Raw genomic sequence first — 17918 nt, forward strand, 5'->3', positions numbered from 1 at the left:
CTAAATAAAAGCTTCATTAGGAAAAATGAACTAATCAGCGTCCTCTGAGGAAAATTCATCTGTTCAGAAGGGTATAGCCTCTGCTGCTACACACCCTTAACATAATTTATATTATTATTAAGATTGCTACATAAATATATATACATATATACTTACATTTATATATTTGGAACACAACTAATGGACCATATTTTACTACTTAGTATCATTTCTATCAGGAATTACCAGCCATTGTGATATTACATTTGAATATGGATGAGATAACATATTCAAGCAAATATGTGCACCGTGGTGTTAGGAATATGAAATAAACTTATGAAACAGAACCTTCTGCAGAGTTCCACATTCTTTGGTGAGTCAGTCAGTAGTACATAATAGCAGGGTGAAAGATCAGTTCAAGTCTCATTCAATAGTAACTTTTTGCATTAAAAATCTGAAAACTTGCATTTATCCAAGTGTAGACATAGCTGGAGAAAAATTCAGTATACAGAAGTAGGAAAGAAAAAATATTTATGAATAATTGTTTGGTTTGACAAATACTCAGAGTCAAACCTTAAACAGCACGGAATTTCACAGAATCTTGGAGAGTGTCTTCAGAAAGAGAGGAAGGAAGGAAGAAAGGAGGGAAGGAAAGAAGGAGGGAGGGAGAGAAAGGAGGAAGGAAGAAAGGGAGGAAGAGGAAGGAAAAAAGACAGGAGCAATTATGAAAACTGTCGCTATCAAGAAACATCATAGAGTGGTGGTATAAAAGAAATAATCATGACTTAAGGCAATAAACTTTATTGAATGAAGAAAATAATTTTGAGTAATTGCCTAGAATTTTATAGGAGAAATGGAAACAAAAGAGAATTAATATTTAATGAAATCCACTATGGTCTTGGTTGCTTATTTAATCCTCACAATTACCCAATGATATAATATTACAAATACTTTTAATATGAAACATTTTAACAGAACGATATGAGGAAAATTATAGGAAACCACACCTTAGGACCAGAGAGCAACATGAATAAATGCAGATATAGCTAAAGGCAACAAATTGCTGATAAATGGAGAAAAAAAAATCAAAATCTCAGGTTAGGTATTTTTTCTTCCATTAAATTTAAGGAGTGTTACGGACAATTGAAAGCAAGCAGAAGAGGACAATGTTTAAAAAATCTTTTGGAACAACATTAAGCTGTTACGAAAGAAAAGAATAATAAAGTACCTGGCAAAGATCAGACAAATAGTCAATGAAAAGAGGAGGGATTAATTTCCTCCCCCTTCATTTTTTTCTCTCTCCTTATGGAAGATGATCTTTTGTCCTCTGGATAATTAAAGAAAGATCAATGGCAACCTGCAAGCCAATAGACCAGATGCAGAGAGTGTAACCAAATTAAAAAAGAAAACAGAAATCAAAAGAATCACTTTCAAAAGTTGTCACAAAGTATTAATCAAACAAACGTTTAGAGTTAATTACATCAGCAATAGTGGAAGCAGAAACATGTAGCCACGCCAAAAGTTTATGTGGAAAGTGGAACTTACGATTCACACACACTCACACACACGAGAGAAGAACCAAAGCACGTAGAGAAGAAAATAAGGATGATTTAATTTAAAAACTTTTCTGTTAATTAGGCCATTTATTTCATTATAACATATTAGAGTAACAATCTAGTTTATTTCTAACGATTCTTTAATACTAATAAAATTGTTTCCTTTTAAATATTGCAAAACATATTTTTATTTATCAAACAGCAAATATTCCTTAAAACAGATAAGCAAAAACAACTTTAGTTTAATCATGCTGGGTTAGGTTGTGCCATGGAAAAAAAAAAAAGAAAAAACAAAAAAGAAAAAAAAATATCCCCCAATTCCAGGGGTTTAAAGTAAACAAAGAAAGAACAGAAAGGGTTTATTTTTCTTCACTGATGCAATATCGCCTGTTGTGATTGGCTACATCAGGCTTTTTGAGCTTCCATAACAAAATCCCACAGTCTGAATCGCTTAAACGACAGAAATTTATTTTCTCACAAGTCTGGAGATTCCTCTGAGGCCTTCTTACTGGCTTGTGGATGGCTACTATCTCACTGTGCCCTCACAAGCATGGCCTTCTTCTGTGTGAGCATGGGTAGAGAGAGAAATCTGGTTCTTTTCCTCTTCTTACAAGGACACCATTTCTATCAGATTAAGGCCCCACCCTTAGGACCTCTCTGAATTTTAATTACCTCCCTAGAGGCACTGTGTCTAAATACAGTCACATCCTGGGTTAGGGCTTCAGCATATGAATCTGAGGGGATATAATTCAGCCCATAACAGTTGTTTTGAAAGTTATATGACCATGCCTAACTTCAGCGGGGAGGGAGGGATGGAGTCCTATCATGTTCCTGGAAAGGGGAAAACTAGAATATTGGGAAAATACCCCAAATGACTATCATAGTGTGTATAATTTTCTATTGTGTGATTATTTTTTATAAGTAACCTAATTAATAATGCTATTATAATGATCATTATATGAAACTTTTCAAAACATTCCTGTAGTATGAGTTCCACAAGGAAAATTCTTAGAAGTGGAATAGATGTATTAAACAGGCTGGAACATTTTGAACATTTTATTGTGTTCTGGAAAATTTTCTTCCTGAAAAAAATATTGTAAAATCATTCCAATTCCTTAAATTCTAGCAAAAAAAAAAAAAATAGAGATTATTAAAGAATAAAGGGATGAGGACAAAGAGAAAAATTAATTAAAACTTTTGCCAAGCACACTGTCCCAACACACCATTTCACTGGTTTAATTTAATTTTTTTTAACCAACAAGACATATTATTATCTTTTTGCTTGCATATATTTTTGATGATATGGAAAAAGTAGTCATTATTTTGGTTATTTTTTTCTCAGAGATGCATTTGCTGTTCACTTACAGACATCTTACCCATTTAAAATTATTCATTACTTTGGGGCACCTGGGTGGCTCAGTCGGTTGAGCACCTGACTTGGGCTCAGGTCATGATCTCACGGTTTGTGGGTTCAGCCCCCTGTCGGGCTCTGTGCTGACAGCTCAGAGCCTGGAGGCTGCTTCAGATTCTGTGTCTCCCTCTCTCTCTCTCTCTCTCTGCCCCTCCCCCACTCGTGCTCTGTCTGTCTCTCTCTCTCTCTCTCGAAAATAAATAGATGTTAAAAAAATTTAAATTATTCATTACTTTGAGGAAGAACTCTAAATTGTAATATATGTAAAAGTTTATACATCCACATTGGGCAAAGTTTCCATATTTAGAATGGCTATTTAACCAGCATTTTATCCCGACAAAGTTCCAAAGATCAAAGTTAAAAAACAGATACAAAATTGTCTTCCTCCGAGCCTGTTTTTAACGTAAACTCACATACTGCCATTTGAAAGAGCATATCTGTAATATCAGAAAGAATGAAAACTTTTCCCACAAATAATATTAGAATCTGACAGATGAATAAACATCTCTGGTCTTCACCATTGCTTCTTTATCTCTTTATCTCACCAGAGATCTGAGATAGAGGTGGATAGCCCATGAAGAAGGTCCAAGTCCATGAACCCAGGAAGGGCTGAACTTCCTCCGGGCTCTCCTGCGCTCCAAAGACTCTTCAGCTGGATGTGAGCTCTTGCCTCAAGCTATTTACACCATGATCAGGCTAGTAATTAGCAAAATGTTTAATATAATATAGAAGCAATTAGGAGGTGATAACATGCAATTAAGATGTGTTTTCAGATTAAAGATTTTATAGTGCTCTTTTTCTTGAAAAGATAAAGTGCCTATCTCAAAATGTCAAACCGCAGTGATTTAATCTGAATTATTTTCAATTAATATGCATGTATTCTTGCGATGTGTTCACCGTTGTTATTGACATTGATAAATTAAGCTCATCCCAGCTGAATTTATCCTTGAGTCGCTCTATATTTCCTGAATGTCAGCTCTTCATTCGTATTTTTTTCTTTGCCTACAAGCTGTGCGTGATCTAACTATAAGTCCCTTGGTTCATCCCTGGGATTACAGTGATGTGTCAGTCTGGAGGAACAATAATCTGAAAGGGCATTGTTATAAATAGAGTGTTAGAATATAATTGTTTGTCATGTCATTTCTCCTCTTTAAATTCCCTTGAGTCCTGTTGAAGTAATTTAGACAGCTAAGATGACAAGAGTCTTGAGACTGTACTTATAGAGTTGTCCAACACATCTTTAGCCCTATTCTGCCTTTTGAGACCATCTTGCCTGCAAAGTAGGAAATGCAAACATCAAATGAGTTTTGACTATAGTGTGGATTTAATTTGAGAGTTTACATAGGCCACTCTTTGTACAATACAAGCATTATGTCTCCTAATTCATCTGTACTTGTTGGGACAATGGCTATTAAATGCCATTTAAAATTAATTAGAAATTGTCATGAGTGAGCACAGCAGCTACTGAAGATAACTTAGAGGAATTAAATATTTAAGGCGTAGGAGGGTTTTTGTTTTTTGTTTTTTGTTTTTTTCTGTACAGACAATGTGCAGATAAATGCCTTGGGAGTAAAATATTAAATTTTTAGCTAAAAGAACAGGGAAAATTTTTTATTTTACATTAACTATACCATTTGTAAATTAAGAATAATATTAAGGATTATAGTAGTAATCTATATTCTTTAAAATATAAAATTAGAGACAAATTTAAGATCTCTTCCTAAACAAAATGTACAGAAATGCCTCACATTTGAGAATTATTATTTTATTAAGAAACACTTCAATGTACAGTTGGTTTAGCAATTAAAATTCTTGTTTACAAATTATGAAAAGTGTAATTTAAGGGGCACCAGTTCAGAGTAATGAGTATGCCTTATGCCATGGGGGATTTACAAAATACTTATTGGACCTAGTAAATAGCCACTTATTTTAGATTTGACTGAATATTTTTTTTACATATCTAAGTTTACTAAAATAAAAAAAATCAATATTTGATTAATTTAATCAAAATGAACAAAAATTGTTATGTTGATAAAGGAAAAATTTAACATTCGTTTACTTGGTAGGTTTGGTGAGTTTGACATGATATCAGTGATTGTGGCCTATGGTCTAAGAGGAGTGTAACCACTTAGGAAAGCTAGACAATCTCTTTAGTGTGAAAACAAAATACTCAAAATTTAATTTATATTTACATTTCACCTAGAAATAAGAAATATATTAAACTTTACTAATATTAATATGTAAATGGCATCCTGTCCTCACACCATCCTGTATTAAGAACCCACAGAGAGACCCTGTGAATGTATAGTGTGTCCTAGAGAAAGAGAGAGGTGCATAGCATGGAAATATTTTTTTTTTAATTTTTTTTAACATTTATTTATTTTTGAGAAACAGAAAGAGAGCACGAGCAAGGGAGGGGAGGGGCAGAGAGAGAGACACACAGAATCTGAAGCAGGCTCCAGGCTCTGCACTGTCAGGACAGAGCCAGATGTGGGGCTCAAACCCACAAACCCTGAGATCATGACCTGAGCCGAAGTTGGACACTTAACCGACTGAGCCACCCAGGAGCCCCCGCATGGAAGTATTAATGGAGGAATGATCAAGGCTTTTGTTTGCTTTTGTTGTGTTTCCCCACAGTGGAATGTGTGGATCTGTGGGCTTCCTTATTTAGTTTTAATTAGTTAGCCCTCAAAACTGACAGTGACTTTGTAAGATTCCTGCAAAGAAAATGCAGCTTGATCAGACAAGTGTGAGTGAATTTCAAAAAACAAAACAAAACAAAAAAAACCTTTGTATAATTGGAGATAGGATTGAAAAATTAGCATTCTAATTTAGTAAGAGGGGTCAATAATGCCCTTCTTCCAATTGGGAATACTTGTCTTTGAGAAGTATCTTTTTGAGTGGTGAAAATCATTCAGCAGGTATCAAAATAAATTGAACTTAAAACTAGAGCTTTAAATATCTATATTTCAAGTAATTAAGCCAAAAATTTTTAAATAATGAATAATAATGAATGGCATTGTCTCCATCAAATATTGTTTGAGAGAGTTAAGATTTGTACCATTAATAAACAGAATGGACATTAGATTTTTGTTTATTCTGGGTAAATTTCATTCATTTGTTTACATATTTTTAAATGTTCATTCACTTTTGAGAGAGCACAGTGGGGGGAATAGCAGAGACAGAGGGAGAGAGAGGACCCAAAGCAGGCTCTGGACTGACTGAAGTAACCCTGATGTGGGACTCAAGCTCACAACCACAGGATCATGACCTGATCCAAGTTCGGATGCTCAACTAACTGAGCCACCCAGGTGCCCTTAGATTAATTTCATTCTAACTTTGAGTATATTATATGTATTCACAGAATAAATATCATATACAACAATAAAACTAATGAGCTCAATTAGATAAGAATTCATATTAAAACCAAATAATCAATTTTGCAAGCATTTGGCCAAATCAAGCAAAGTAATGCTTGATAAAAAAGTTTAGAGACCACTGCTATAGACAATGGGTCCTTTGCCCATTCAATATACTGAGGTTTATATGTGTGCTTTTAAGTGTATATGTAAGCTTAAACACGCAGATGTGTTTGTAAAAATATATACTCCTGAACCCGTATATGAGGTTGTGAAAAATGTACTTTCATTCAATGCACTTTTATTAAATATTAAGATACTACACCAAGTGCAGAATAGAAAGTACATGGTGAGTTTTACCTTCAAGGGAACTAAAACATTAAATGTTTATATGTTTGTTGCAAAATTATTTGAAAGTAGTGTATGATGGAGAAGTCAATATATAGTGAAAATTCTGTATAGAAAAACATCTGGTAAGTATCCTATGGTAGGAAGTAGACATTTTTCTATAACAATTATGATAGTAAATAATTATGTATACCTATAAAATACCTTTATGTGTGTGTGTGTGTGTGTGTGTGTGTGTGTGTGTGTGTGTATGAACACAGATAATACTTTAACTCTATGCAACTGACATCTTAGCAGATCCAAAAATGTCATTTTGGTGATTTATGGCCACTAAACATCACAGAACAAAATTTCATGTGATTTTAGATAGACTCCATTTCTTTCTAAAACTAAATGCCTAGAACAATGCCTTGCCTGTGGTAGGTGCATTATTAATATTAAATGAATATTTGTTGAATCAACACTGGTATTAACACAGCTCTTCTCACACATCATTATCACCTGGCCCTGCCAATCACTTTCTCCCCGCTTTCAACCTCTTTCTTAAAGAACTTATTCCGTGCTGGCTACAGTTGATGAACAGCTGACAAGCTGCCCAGTTTAATTCTCTCTCCCCCCAAAATGAGAAGCTGGTAGTCCAGAGCAGGGAGGGGCAAAGCATCTAATCAAACTGGGTGAGATTTGGGGGGACCGAGACCAGGCTGAGGTTGTGAAGCACTTGGTAAATTCAGAGCATTAGGATGACTGACCATGCTTTTGCAACCGTTATATCTGATGAATAATATCCTGGGTAGGCCAACTTACATAGACATTAGGCCCATGCTTCGCCTTGAACTAAGTGGGCCTGGAAGTCCAAAGACAGAGAAGAGGCATTAAGGCTCTAGTTATTTGATTTTTAACCTTCAAAGAACAGTTCTACTGTAAGCACGTTTCTCCATGGCTGATCAAATCAGGCATTACTTAAAAATTTGATTGAGCTGTTTTCCAGTTTCAGAAAATTGCTCAGATGGTTTTTACTGGCCAAGGGAATGTGAGTACTATGTCTGATGGGTACGTCTACCCTTACCTTTTTTTTCTCATTCTACGATGTACCCAGAAGTAGCCTTTAGGAAGACACCCCAATCAATCGTGTTGGCAAAATGATAAAGAATGTTGATTCATTCATTTGTTTTAATGTTTATTTACTTTTGAGAGGGAGGGAGACAGAACATGAGCAGGGGGGCAGAGAGAGAACAGAAGACACAGAATCTGAAGCAGGCTCCAGACTCTGAGCTGTCAGCACAGAGCCTGAGGCAGGGCTTGAACTCATGAGCCATGAGATCATGACCTGAGATGAAGTCAGATGCTTAACCAACTGAACCACCCAGATTCCCTGAATATTGACCCATTTAAATGAAAACACTTAAATAGATGTACTTATACAAAAAAGTCATTTAAAATAATAACATTTAAAATTTTTTAATATTAAATTTTGTGGGTTTGGCAAAATAATCTCTTGAATTCAACCAGATCAATAAAGCATTGTTTAAAAATGCTAACAATAATTGTTTTACAATTGGCAAAATATATTAAGTTTCTTCATATCAATAAGTAAGAATGTTTTTATCTACATGTCAGTAAAACATGAATGTTTTATCTACAAATTATTTCACATGTGTAAAAGATGTGTATTTCATATAAAGGCCTCAACAGAACAAAATTTCTCCCATTATATTATTATAAAACAAGAAGGTATGTTTACGGGCTAAGTTTTAGGAAATATCTTACAAAGTTCGTTTTAAGCAGTCTAAGCACATGATGGCATAAGGAAACTGCCATTACTTTTATCAGAGAAATAGCACCCATCAGAGAGTAAAACCACAGTGTCTAATATTCATCTAATTTGAAGATAATTTCTCAGCCGCTACCCGATATGGACCTGATCATAAAAGGAATACTCATCCTTTAAATAGTGTTCTGAGTATTATCAAAATTATAAATAATCCATTAGTATTCAGAATAGACTAATGATTTTAATTTTATGTTTGTTTATTTTTGGTCAGTCAATAAGGAGTTAAGTTGCTTTCTACACTAGTCAGTGTTTGTAGCTCCTCATGTTTAAGAAAGACAATGAGACAATAATACTGATCTTTCCAAAATAAACTTATTCACATATTACATACATATATATATATATTCATAACTTTTGAGAACGTGCAACCCTTTTAAGCCATGAAATGCTTCTGTTCATCAGTAACTAAGATAAGAATCTGTAGTGTAGCTTTTTAAAATCCTCCTGATCAAATTTAATTCTACTGGGTGATATAAAGGACCCATTTACATTTCCAACCCTTTAAGGAAAATTGAAAGAAGAGTTTTAACAACTGTGTGGTTTGGTTACAATTGTTTGCTAATAAAAGACTGATTTTATTTCAGAGCAAGTAAAAATTACCGATAGCAGCAATGCCCCAACGAACACACAGACTTCATTATGTTCTACCTAGACTTATGCATGTGTTTATAAAATGTGGGCTCTCTGCTTTACAATACGTAGAATAACTAACTAATTTTGAAAATCCAATCTTAAAACCTAATTCAAGGGGAAACCCTCTCAACCTGACAAAAGGAATTATTGCCGGAGATTAAACTGCTTGATGTTCTTCATTGTTCTAGTTGAGTCAGGAGGGAATATTAATTGAGATGTGCCATGGATGCTGGTGTGTGTTCCACAGTGCTTCACAGGTTTCCTGGTGGTCCGTCCAACAGGAATAGCATAAATGAGTGGAATAAGACGGATCATTCTGAACCACAGTAGTTAAGCCATTGTTCTGTTTGGCACAAAAGGTAATGGTTGGTTGATTTGCTTTATTTCTGTGCTGTTCTGATTTTTCCCCCATACACCCTAATCTCTACCACTTCCTCTGTGAGTCATCAGCAGCTGGACCCAGTGAGACCACGGGAACTGGCTCCTGGAAAAGAGCTCTAATGGAGCTATTACTCAAGTTCAATTCTCTTTAAGTCTGGTAAGAACTGTGAGTTACGAGAAGATAGAAAAAAGAATTATTTTGCATTTTGTTTTTTTTGCTTTGAAGAGCCTCCAAATCATACTGACCTATTTATACCTCTGTGAAGATACGTGACAGATATATTTATCCCAATAGTTCTTATGAACAAGCACAATTTAGAGGAGAAAAAAAAAGAATGATTTACATTATTACCCACAGCAGTTTAATGATTTCTGCTGGAATTTTTTTTATTGATTTTGTTTTATAGTAGTTTATTTTCTTTTGCAAATTACAAAATCAGAATTTAGTACTTTCTTTTCCCCATGTAGGACCCATCCAGGAGTTTTCGCTTGTCTACATGTGATACCGTTACTATTATAACCTACGTTAGACATAAACATCCTTATTTTCTCACCACACAAGGGGATCATAAATTAGATTCACAAAGAACATCTTGATTTGTAGTTGTTTTTTTCTCCATTCTATTTGAAAAAACTTAGCATCGCATCAGGCTTTGATATGAGAGAGTTCCCACAGTCTGCAGGCAAAAATCTTCCTGGCGGCTTACCTCACTCAGAAATTAGGCTGGAGATTTTACTAAAGAGGAAGTTGTTTTGTACACCTGAAACCGTGGTCACGGTGTTGGGCTACTTATATTTAAAGGGCCTTCTGCATGAGAAAGTCCGAATCTCAGGCTTCACAATTATTCAACTTTTCGTGGGGAATCTCAGATTCCTTCAACTAAAACAAGGTTTTTAAAAATGCTGAAAAGTATTGAAGAAAGCTTACGATTTAATACATTTCTCCTAGAGGTGCTATAAAGGAAATCTGCAGGAAATGCAACCACCACGGAGGATAGTATCTCTTCATTGACTAGATGTATAAGGAAATAAGATGGGAACTCTGACAGCAATTATGCATATAGAGAGAATACACAGTGCTTGAAGAACCCTCTTCCCACTATGAACTCTCTACCCGCACAGACGTACTTTCTTCCATTAGCTCTCACCTTAAAGGCACCCGGTATCTTTTTGTTGCCAGTCCCTGTATCTGCCTTCCCATAATATCCTGAGTTGAGCAGAGGGCTCCATCTATTGAACCCACCCACCATCCGTCCTTCGAAGCTCATGTTTCCTGAAACTCTTACGGTCATTCTTCCCCTACCGTACATACTTTAATGGTAAAATTGTTGAAAAAGATTTAATAATTTGCCCTACTTAGACATTTTTTCAGCCAACAAAAGACTCCAGGAGTTTTAAAAAGGGTAGTATTATTCTCTCACACATCTACATTTAAAATCTATTTCCCCCGAAGGGGATTAGGTCTAAATTACTATGTCGGTAAGAAAATTACTTTTTTAGCCTTAGTTATATTAGGAATTGGGAAGTTTTAAATATCATATGCGTTAGTATTAATTCATTCCAAAAGTGTATTTTTAGTACCACAGAAATACCTGCCAAGAACGTAATGTTACTTTTCTAAAGACTTTTAATTATCTCTATCTAAATTTAAAGAAAATCTTTGAGGAATTGAAAAATATTAAGGGATTTGAAGACTCAGTGTTTATAAATCCCACATCAGTTTTCAGCAATAGGTAGCTTTAAAGGTAACCATTTGAAGTCTTGAAAATAACTGTTTGCTTTTTTTAAATGTTTATCTATTTTTGAAAGAGTGAGGCAGGGCACAAGCAGGGGAGGGGCAGAGAGAGAGGAAGGGACAGAATTCAAGCAGTCTCCAGGCTGGAGCTGTCAGCACAGAGCCTGACACAGGGCTCGAACTCAGGAACCGTGAGATCATGACCTGAGCCAAAGTCGGAGGCTTAAACAACTGAGCCACCCAGGAGCCCCTAACTGTTTTTCTTTTGTTAATATGGGTGTTTTATATATTATGGTATTGTCAGGTATTTTAAGAGTTATGACTACATACTGGAAAACATCACCAAACCTGTTCGACTAGTTTACCTTTATCAAAATGAGTCATGTAGTACACAAGCCAAGTTTCACTAGTTCAAATGTAAGCTAATTTTTGGTTAGGAAAAAATAATTAAGATTTACTCATGTGTTTCAGAGAAATTCACTAAGTTTTATGGCATTACACTGCAAATTAATCCCTGATTAATGCTCATTTGTTTTCATGCATGATCTCTGGTACTAGGAACACAATACTTTTCCCCATATGTTTTAGCTTTTATTCATACAGCGTGTCTTAGTTTTACATAATAAGACATCTGACAGTTTTCCAATCTTTAGATGCATAAGAGGTTGGGATAAGCTTGAAAACCTTCCAGTTATACCCAGTTTTAACAGATTTATTTGCTCTACAACAGAAATGGGTTTCTTTAAAAATTTGAACATTTTACAATCGCTAGTTTCTTATGCTATCAATAATATTTATAATACCATTTTATTTTATTTTATTTTTAATTTTTTTTAACGTTTATTTATTTTTGAGACAGAGAGAGACAGAGCATGAACGGGGGAGGGGCAGAGAGAGAGGGAGACACAGAATCAGAAGCAGGCTCCAGGCTCTGAGCCATCAGCTCAGAGCCCGACGCGGGGCTCGAACTCACGGACCGTGAGATCGTGACCTGAGCTGAAGTCGGACGCTCAACCAACTGAGCCACCCAGGCGCCCCTATAATACCATTTTAAATACTCTAGAAATGTATAGTAGCTTCAAGGACCTTTATTGTACATGAAACATGAAAGAGTTCCCAATAAGAAATTCAAAAAACATGTATATTTTGTGACCTGATGAGTATCAGTGATAGAACATGAATCCATACTGATCATTAATTTCTCCCTTTTCATTATTGGTTATTTTCTTCACAAATATTTGTTAAGAATATTTTATAATTTTTTAATTTTTAATGTTTATTTTATTTGTGAGAGAGAGAGACAGAGCATTAACTGGGGAGGGGCAGAGAGAGAGGGAGAGACAGAATCTGAAGCACGTTCCAGGCTCTGAGATGTCAGCACAGACCCCAACGTGGGGCTCCAACCCATGAATCATGACCTGAGCTGAAGCCCAACACTTAACCAACTGAGCCACCCAGGCACCCCATAAGCATATTATATATAAGGCACCGTGCTAGGTAGTTTTTGCCTAAAACCCAAATAGCTGATCCCTCAGCTTTACAAAAATTTATTAATAATAATAATAACTTTGATATTTGCTGTGTAATTCTTTTTTCAATATGCTTTTCCCTCCTGAACAAGTCTGCAAATGTTTCATTTCATGGAACCTCTGTACTCCAAGAAAACAGAAAGGAAAATTCTTAATATCTTCTCCAAGTTTTCCCACCTCAATGCTTTCAGCCATGCAGTTTTCTTAAATGAAAACATCTCATCCCTTTATCCATTTCTTTATATACTAGCAACAGACAGTATGAAGGAAACAGGTCTCAGCATCTCTAGTCACTCATAATCAAAACTGTGATAAACTGAAAGTGGAAAATAGAAGGTGCCCTAAAAAGCCATCTCCTCTTTTGGGTACTATTTCGTATTTGTCTCAGCAAAGTGGGAATGAAGACCAGTGAGTCTTTCTGGAATACATGCTCTTTGGTATCCATTCCACAGAGAACCAAGTATTGGCTCAACGCAAGTGGTTTGGTAATGGGTTCAGGGATAGGTTTGGGGTACAAATTGGAGCTACAAATTTAGAATATGGAAGGAGAAGTGCTAGGAAACTTTCAGATTGCCACCAGTGGAACATTCTCACCAGCACTCTCCATAAAGATCTGCTTTACATGGTACTAGTTGTATTTTTTGGATGCTCAGGCAGACTATAGAAAATACAAGCCTAAGGAATATTTTGGTCAATAAGGGATTGGATGACTGAATAAATGCTGAAGACAATAACAACACAAGAATTAAACTTTGGGCAAAATTCTGTATTTATTACATTTTAGAAGGAATGGGGTAGCTTTTCCATTATATGAAAACCTATTGGTAGAAAGGAATAATTCCAAGTTGTGGTAAAGATTAATTACATGACTATATACTTAGTCCATATGGTATATAGAAATATTACCTATGAGACTACAGATTTCAACTTATATTCATCCATAAAAATATTAGTGTACATGAAGCAATATCCTAAAACCAGAGAAATCAGAGAAGGCTTCTTACAGGGAGGAGCAAGAAAGAAGTGGTTCAAAGCATGGTTCTAGCTCTATCCACGTTGTTGCAAATGGCAAGATTTCATTCTTTTTGATCATTGAGTAATATTCCATTGTATAAATATACCACTAGAATGTATTATGCTAAGTTAAATAAGTCAGAGAAAGACCAATACCGTATGATTTCACTCATGTGTGGAATTTAAGAAACAAAACAGATGAACGAACATAGGGGAAGGGAAGGCAAAATAAGATAAAAACAGAGAGGGAGTCAAACCCTAAGAGACTCTTAAATACAGAGAACAAACTAAGGGTTGCTGGAGGGGTGTTGGGTGGGGGATGGGCTAAATGGGTGATGGGTACTAAGGAGGGCACTTGTTGGGATGAGCACTGGGTGTTATATGTAAGTGATGAATCACTAAATTCTACTCCTGAAACCATTATTACACTATATGTTAACTCACTTGGATTTAAATAAAAGTAAAATACATACATACATACATACATACATACATAAATGGGGGTGGGGGGAACGAAGAGGAAGAGAGACCAGAGCTCTTGTTCTCTTCACCATGTGTGGATCCAGCAAGAGACAGCCGTCTGCAAGCCAGGAAGAGGGCTCTCACCAGGAACCCAAACTGCCAGCATCCTGATCTCAGACCTACCAGTTTCCAGAACTGTATGAAATAAATGTTGTTAAAAAAAAGCATCAGTGCAAAAGTAAGGTGGGTGTGGGTTTATATTAGCTCTACCTTGTTACCTTGAGCAAAAGATGTTACTTCCCTAAGCTTCAGCTTTCTCATCTGTGTAATAGGAACAATATTAGCCTCTGTGTAATGGGAACAATATTAGCCCCAATATAAGCTGGTAGTGACTATTCATTGATTGGCTCTGAATTTGTGTGTGTGTGTGTGTGTGTGTGTGTGTGTGTGTGTTTTCAGCTTTTTATGTGTATTCATAAAGTTGATTCATCTCTGAAACTTTACACAAATAATTTGAACTTAGTTACGGAAGTGTAACAGGAAAATGAATATTCTCCAAACCACAAATGAAACAAGATAGGATCTTTTTCTTAGATCTTTTCATTGCCTCCAAAGTAAATTTATCTTGCACTTATTGATAATAATATTTGGCTAAATTTTGAATAAGGGCTAAGATCAAAATATAGCGTATCCTATATTTCATTAAACAACTATTTACTGAGTACTCAATTCGTTTCCTAGGGCTGCCATAACAGATTAATACAAACTGGGAGGTTTACAAAAGCAGAAATGTATTCTCTCACAATTCTGGGCTAGAAGTCTGACATCAAGGTTTCAACAGGGCATGTCCCCTCTAAGACTCTAGGTAGAATCCTTTTATTTATTTTGTAATGTTTTGGTTACTTTTGAGAGACAGAGAGACAGAGCATGAGCAGGGGACGGGCAGAGAGAGAGGGAGACAGAATCTGAAGCAGGTTCCAGGCTCTGAGCTGTCAGCACAGAGCCCGACAGGGGACTGGAACTCACAAACCGTGAGATCATGACATGAGCCTAAGTCAGATGCCTAACCGACTGAACCACCCAGGTGCCCCAGTAGAATCCTTTCTTGACTCTTCCTAGCTTCTATTAACAACCACAATCCTTGATATTCCGTGGCTTGGAGTTGCATCATTCCAATTCTGCCTCTTTTGTAACATGGCATTCTTCTCACGTGTCTGTGTCTTTTCTTATGAGGACACCATTATACTGGATTAGGATAAACTTTATCTTAAATTAATTACATCTGAAAATACCTTATTTCTAAAGTCATATTCATAAGTACCAGAGGTTAAGATCTCAACGTATCATTTCAGGGGTAGAGATGAATCCATAAACAGAGATCCATTAAATTGCTGGAAATGTTTAAGGCACTGAGGACACAACAGTAAAAAATAATAAAAATAAAACAAAGTAAAACAAAGTAAAATATAAAATAAAATAAAATAAATAAAAGGAAGTCTTGTGGTAATGGAAATAATATCTATTTTTGCTTTGGGAATACGTTTGGTCTCCATTATTGACTGAGGACTTATTCCTTTCATAATTTCTTCTTTCCAGTTGGGAAAAAATATATTTTTCGCCTTTTGTTTCTATGGTTTTGCTTCACATATTTTGAAGCTGTGTTTTTTAGTGCAAACACATTTATGATTGCTATTTATTGTGGATAAAGTGACACTTTTATCATTATATAATGTCACTTTCTGTCTCTGAAAATTTTCTTTCCTCTGAAGTCTACCTTAAATGATATACATATAGCCATTACGGCTTTTTTTGCATGATATATCTTTTCCTACCTATTAACTTTCAACCTTTTACCCTTTAACCTACTGTCTATAGTGAGTTTCTTGTACACAGCATATAGTTGGGTCATGTATTTAATCCAGTTACCAATATCTGTATTTTAATTGATGTATTTAGTCCATTCATATTGAATGCAATTAATAAGTTAGGTTTGAATCTGTCATTTTATTTTATTTGTTTTACTATTTAGTATGCTTTTACTCTCGAGATTTTGATCTGTGGTTTGGTGTCCATCATTAATTTTGAAAAACTCAGCTATTATTTCTTCAAACATTTCTGTTTCTTCCTTCCTTCCTTCCTTCCTTCCTTCCTTCCTTCCTTCCTTCCTTCTTTCCTCTGGTATTCCTACAAGATGTATGTTACATTTTCTGTAATTGAAGTACAGTTTTAGAAATTTCTGAGACGCCTGGGTGGCTCACTCAGTAAGCATCCAGCTTTGGCTCAGGTCATGATCCCATGGTTCATGAATTTGAATTCCTCCTGGAGCTCTGGGCTTACAGCTCAGAGCCTGGACTCTGCTCTGGATTTTGTGTCTCCCTCCTCTTCTGCCCTCCCTCCACTTGTGCTCTGTCACTCTGTCTCTCTCTTTCAAAAATAAATAAACATTAAAAAGAAATTAAAAAAAGAAATGTCTATTGACATTTCTTCAAACTCATTGATTCTTACTTTGCTTGTGTTCAATCATTGATGAGACCATCAAAAGCATTCTCATTTCTCTTATAGTGTTTTTGAATTTAGGCAGTTCCTTTTTATTCCTTCTTAGACTTTTCATCTTTCTGTTTACATTTTCCATCTGTTCGTGTATATAATGAACTGTTTTTCATTGGCTATTATATGGAATAGTTGATATCCTCTTTTTCCGTTAGAACTTTTAGCATATTAATCATTTTTGCTTTAAATTCCCAGATGGATAATTCCCCATATCTCTGTCATATCTGAGTCTAGTTCTGATGCTTTTTCTGTCTATTCAAATTGAGGTTTGCATTGTCATTTTTTGTTGAAAGCTAAGCATGATGTATTGGATAAAAGGAACTGTATTAAGTAGGTCTTTAGTATGAAGTTTCATGTTTATCTGGATAGGAATTAGGCTGTGTTTACTGTTTAATATAGCCACAGGTGTTACAGGCAAAAATTCCTTTGGTTTTCTTGTTTTTCTCTCTCTTGCTATCTTTGGTTTTCCCTAGACATGTTTCCAAACATGTTTCGAATGACTTACTCTACCTTGCAGCTAGCCATTTTACTCCCTTAGAGTTATGTCATCAATCATAGGTTTTGTATTTTTTTAAATGTAGTTCACTTATAAATGTTTTTCCTTATGGTTAATGCTTTTTGTGTTCTGTTTAAATATCCTTAGTCTTGTTTCATAATGAGATACTACTATATTCTCTTTTGAGTGCCTTACTGTTTGTCCCATTTATATTTAGCTCTATGATCTGCCCAGAATTGTTTTCTGTATATAGTGTGAGATAGTAGTCAAATTCTATATTACTTTTATGTAGGTAAACTCTATAATTTATTTTCCAAAATGGAAAACTCTAAGAGTGAAAAGGGACACAATAAATAATTACATTAGGCCCAAATCATCCCCATACAACCTGTTGAAAAGACTCTTCTTTCCTATTGATTTGTCATAAATCAAGTGTTCCTGTATGTGTGATTCTGGCTTATATCTATTTGTCTATCCTTATGTTAATACTATCCTGTATAATACACTACACCTTTATAATAAGAATTGATATACTGTAAAGCAACTTCTTTAATCTTCTTCAAGTGTGTCTTGGGTAATCCTGACCCTTTGCAACAAATTTTATAATTAGTTTGTTAACTTCCACAGAAAGTCC

Source organism: Neofelis nebulosa, chromosome 5 (genome assembly GCF_028018385.1).
Source record: "Neofelis nebulosa isolate mNeoNeb1 chromosome 5, mNeoNeb1.pri, whole genome shotgun sequence".
NCBI lineage: Eukaryota > Metazoa > Chordata > Mammalia > Carnivora > Felidae > Neofelis > Neofelis nebulosa.